Here is a 5,536-nt window from a genome sequence, read left to right as displayed (position 1 = left end):
AAGGGGAATTCTAAAACCATAAACTGCCCATACAGTTAGGTCGTATGCTAGTCATGTGTAACACTAGGTAACACACCCAGGGCTTTGTGACATTGTGATTAGGGTGGTGACATTTTACAGGGGTGTTGGAACATTGTGGCCGGAGGCTATGGGTCATTGTGGTTGTTCCAGGAAACTTTTCATGCAAGAATGTTCCGGGAACCATTATACAGCAAGGGAGGGTGAAAAGTTCATGTTCTCACACCTGCAGATGTGTAACCTTCTGCAGTTACTATGGAAATCAGCATGGAGAATGTTCAGAGATCTGAGACTAGAAATGCCATATGACCCAGCTCCACTATCACAAGGCATGTACCTAAAGGACTCTAAGTATCCTAAGAGCTACTTTCATATCCATATTATTGCTACAGTATTTGCAGTATATGGCAGTTCTCCCTAGCCTATGTTTCTCCTTCCCCACACCTCCAAACACATTCAGGTGACTTAGTTCAGATCCTTTTACTACACAGAACTCCTGTGGAAAGAAAGACCAATGTAGGCACACCTTGTCTTTTATTTAAAATGTGTGTGTGTGTGTGTGTGTGTGTGTGTGTGTGTGTGTGAGGGCTTTCTCTACATGTGCACTGTCTGATACCAGAAGAGGGCATCAGATCCCCTGGGATTGGAGTTACAGATGGCTGTGAGGTTCCATGTGGTTGCTGGGAACTGAAACCAGGTCCTTTGGAAGAGCAGCCTGTACTCTTAACTACTCAGCCATCCCTCTGTACCCTTTAATGAATATTTATTATTTGAAATTTCATATATATATATATATATATATATATATATATATATATATATATATATCACTGCATATCAATCTACCACTATCTCTTTCCAGCTCCCCCTAAATGTCCCATCTGATTTCCTTCTCAATTTCATGTCCCCTCTTAAAATTGTTATCAATAAACTCCAGAGTGTGTGTCCCTCCATTGGGACTACACAAGACAGAGCAAAGGTTCCTCTATCTTGCATTCTTGCTGAGGCCCCAGATCTACACAACACTGGGCTAGTCATAAAGAAGGGGGGGGGCTTCATGAGGCCCCACACCTCCATGAGAATTTTTTTACAGTTAATGGTTGATGGCCAAAAGAGAGAGAGATTATCTTCACTGCTGTAGCCACTGGTAAGGTATTCTGTAGAGGGCAGAGCTTACAGAAAGCACCAGAGAAAAAAAAAATTATTATTAAACATGCAGGCTTTTCTCTTCTAGGGAAAAAAATCATACATGCCCATCCAGAAGTCTAGAGTGGATGGTGTCTGACAACCTAGTGGCTATTCTATAGAACTAGCATTTACCCAAATCCTCCCAAATTCTGAGCGTTGCTTAGGTCCTTATCCTGAGCTTTGTCTCCCAGTCAATATAAACCACCCTTATGCTTATTACAAACTTTTCCACACTGGGCCTTTATTCTGAACACTTTAGTTTCTGTACTATTAAGAACGAATCCTAATGGTAAAGGTCACAGGTGCTTTGCCCTAGAGCTGTACTTTGTGAAGGGGTTTTGATGTAGCCACACCTAAAGCTTTGTTGTGGTAACTGTCTCAGGGAAACTTCCCCCAAACTTTTACTGTGTTTGAATGTGTAAGAAAACACTTAGACTCCAGACATTTGGACTCAGCACCAGTAAAGTCATGCTGATCCTACTTTCATTCATACCTCTCTCAGATCATTTCCTTGCCAGCCGTGGCTCTTGTAGGGACCGCCACAGAGCTCCTGCTCCTATAGGTAATCCCTCATCCACCCTCCTGTAAGAAACCCTAATCTAACTCACTGGGGGTGGGGTGGGGTGGGGAGACATGAGAGCATTCAGGGTCAGTTTTGGAAGAGGATGTGGATCAGTAGGAGTGGGAGGCAGATATGGGAGGCTGGCAGAGAAAAAGAGAACAAATGTGATTGAAAGGCTCTGTCTCTAGATGGCGGTGCTGTTGTAGGAGGTTCTGGTCAGATGGGGGTGTGGAGGATTGCGGTCTCCCTGGAGAATACTGTTCCTATGGGCTCTTTTAGAAAAGCCCAGAAAGTTGACATGCTAAGTATTGAGTGGTCCCACAGGAAAGCCACTCCACACCTGCCACCCATGCCAGCTGCTAGAACTCTACCATCCACATACCACTTTTGTTTCTTGTTCTGCCTCTCGGCCCCTGCCTTCTGTGCCATGCTGGGGCTCTGCCTCCTTCCCTGTGATTTATCCCCATGACATCTCTTCCCATTCTACTCTCCCATTTGTCTGCTTTCAATAATTATTTAAGCTTTATTAGGTATTTGTCAAGTAAACTGTCAGCTTCTGAAGTTGGCTTATTGTAGCCAGAGGTTTAGAAAGGCAATTTGTATGCATCTCAGTGCTCTCGTGGCAAATCCTCTCCCTGGATTGAAATTATAATATGAGCATGATGTTTTATGGCCTAGTAGAATGAAGATTCCACACTCGAGGCCTGGATATATTCTTTCTTTTTTTTCTTTTGAGTTTTCCTGAGAAAGAAATATGTGAACAGCCCTGACAGCCTGGTGCTGTGGAGGGTGTGGAAGAGTGCTCACCACAGAGGAGTCAAGGACAGATAGACAGGACAGACAGATGGAGAGTCTTGCACTTGACCTTTAGATTCACGTGGCTGAGCGCCAGTTAAATTCAACACCACTGCGCCCTTTCTGTATGTTGTCTGAATCTGCTGAAACACAAGATTGGTTTGGAGATGGGACACAGAAAGGGGGGCACAGGACAGCGGAGGGACCGGAAGGCAGGAAACTCAGGCTTGGAGCTACAGAAGGGAAGGGGAGCAGTGCAGAGTTGTGCACAACAGATGCATTTGGGGGATTCAGGGTCAAATTCTTTAACGGGCCCAGACCACAGCAGTCATCAGGCCAAGGATATGAGCTATCCAGACCCTTCCCTTTGATTCCGGCTTGACATGACCTTCAGCACTTGGCGTGTTCAATACCGGATTGTCTGTGATTGTTAATCTTCATTGTTAACTTGACAGCATTTAGAATCACCATGGAAACACACCTGTGGGTATCACGGGGAGGGTGTTTCCAGAAAGGTTTAGCTGTGCAGGGACTATGCACCCTGCATGAGGGCAGCAACATCCTATAGGCTGGAGTCCCACCCTGAATAAAACCGAGGAAGCAAGCTGAGACCTGGCCCGCACCTCTTTGTTTGCTGATTGTGGATGCTATGTGGCCAGGCGCCTCATGCTTCTGTCCCCGTGCTCTTTCTGCTATAAGAGACTGTTCTTCCAAATCAATTCCTTCCTGGTGCACTTTATTTGAGGATTCTTTCAGGACAATGTTTCCCTAAGAGAAAACCACCCCTTCTCCACTCCCAATTGGTTAAGCTGAGGTAGGGTGCCTGTGTCTTTATAGCTTCAGGTCTGCAATGCAGGTGTGTGGTACACTGGTGGAGCAAACTCCTGACTAGGACAATGCAAAGCCACTTCATTCTGGCCTCCAAATGATGTGGGATAAGTGCAAGTCCAGATCTGGGAATGGCCTCCAAAAGCTGAAGCCAATGGAGAAGGCAGAGAATCAAGGAGAGGCTGCCATCCAGCAGTGAGCCCCAGGCTTGGCCTGGTCTCCAGACGGCAGCTGTGCTGCTCAGGTCGACGGAACAGAGTCCCTGTGTGGCTGTTGTGACAGCTGCCATTGCTACTGTCATTATGATTAGTGACCATCTTCTCTTCATTTCTGTTCCAGTGCTGTGGTGAAATACTGACAGAGGACAGTATTTCGGAGTACAGGGGAGAGAGGCGGTTAGTTGACGGCATGTGAGGGCAGCTGAGCGAGGACCTCCGCCACTTTCTTTGGGAGCCTTTGTTCTTCTGGGCCCCATTTTGTCTTAGTGGGTGACTTGGAGGTTGGACCTGAAGTGAACTTGGCAAGGATGTAAGGTATGTGGGTGGGGGATGGGGAGCAGGGAAGAAAGCTGCAGCTTGGCAGCGGCTCGTGGTTTCCTGTCGTTATTTAGACCAGTGGTTCTCAACCTGTGGGTCTCGACCTCTATGAAATTGGCCAACCCTTTCACAGGGGTCACTCATACCCATCAGATATTTATCTTATGGCTCATAACGGTAGCAAAATTAGAGTTATGAAGTAACAATGAAATAATTTTATGATTGGGGTCACCATAACGCAAGGGTCTGAGCACCAGGAAGGTTGAGAACCGTTGCTCTAGACAGTGCCAAGACAGATGGGTCTGAGCACCAGGAAGGTTGAGAACCGTTGCTCTAGACAGTGCCAAGACAGATGGGTTTGCCTAGGAGAAGAGTCAGGAGTTCAAAGAGCAGACTCTCTCCTTTCAATGTTCCCAGAATAGAAATCAGAAGTGTAGCCCTGGATCCTTCTGGGGAGTCAGTATAGCCCTGGAATCTTCTGGGGAGTCAGCGACACTTTACTGGGCTATCAGGATGTAGCTTGTGGAAAGTTTTAGAACTCACAGCCCCCTACCCCACCCTTGGTCTGTCCTTGCTTCCCTTCTTCTCTTTCTTCTGTTGCTTTTCATGTATTTTTTTTTCTTCTGTCCTTTTCATCTTCTTTTTCCATCCATATATCAAAGCTTGCTTTGTGTTGCTTGGCCACAAGGGTACCAGATGCAGCTCTCAACATGAAAGCCCACTGAAGTTTCTCCCCTAGCCATCATTAATGACCTGGGACTTCTATAGCTATTCTCACTGGAAAGCAGGCCTCTACCCTTAAACTCTAGGCTTCCCAACTCCTATGAATCTGCATCTCCTAAGGGCTTCCCTGGCCCCAGGAGTGCCTAGCACAGCACTTTGGAAGCCCTTGTCGTAACTATGCCATTGCTCTCACATGGCCACTGCCACTGGGCCCTCGGAACCCTGTGCCTCAAGAGTCCTCTCCTCCCATCAAGGATACCTCTGATTTCTCAGCACGTTGGCACAGCTTTTGTGCTAAGTTTGGTCCTTGACTCTTATTCATGAGCAGAGAGTCCTGTTCTGCTGTCCTGCTCTTCAAGGAGTTGCTTGAGAGTATCAGCATCTGGGACCACTGTGTCCAGCCTTAGCCATGATGATGGCCTACAGCTTCATCAGACATGTCCTCTCTAGGGTGTGTGTATGTGTGTGTGTGTGTGTGTGTGTGTGTGCGTGTGTGTGTGCTGTAGGTACAAGTGGCTATGTATGTATTTGCACATGTGCGTGAAGACCAGACATTAGTATTGGATGTCTTACTTGATTGCTTTTTATTTTGTTGCTTTGAGAGTCTGGAGCTCACTGACTTGGCGAGTCTGCCCAGCCCCAGGGACCTTCTTGTCTTTGCAGTCCCAGCGCTGATCACAGGGATCACAGCACTTGATGTCCTTGACTCTTATGTGGGCACTGGAGATCTGACCTCGGATCCTCATACTTGTAAGAATTTTACTGACTGAGGCATCTTTTAAACCTTCCCCAGATAACTTTGTGCCCAAATTTCACATGGGACTTTCATCCCTGCTTTCTCTATTCAAGTCAGAAACTACAACCTGCTCTGTATTTCCATGTCGCT

This window comes from Mus pahari, chromosome 1, assembly GCF_900095145.1.
Source record: "Mus pahari chromosome 1, PAHARI_EIJ_v1.1, whole genome shotgun sequence".
Taxonomy (NCBI): domain Eukaryota; kingdom Metazoa; phylum Chordata; class Mammalia; order Rodentia; family Muridae; genus Mus; species Mus pahari.
The sequence above is the reverse complement of the archived record's forward strand: the minus strand, read 5'-3'. Positions refer to the sequence as shown.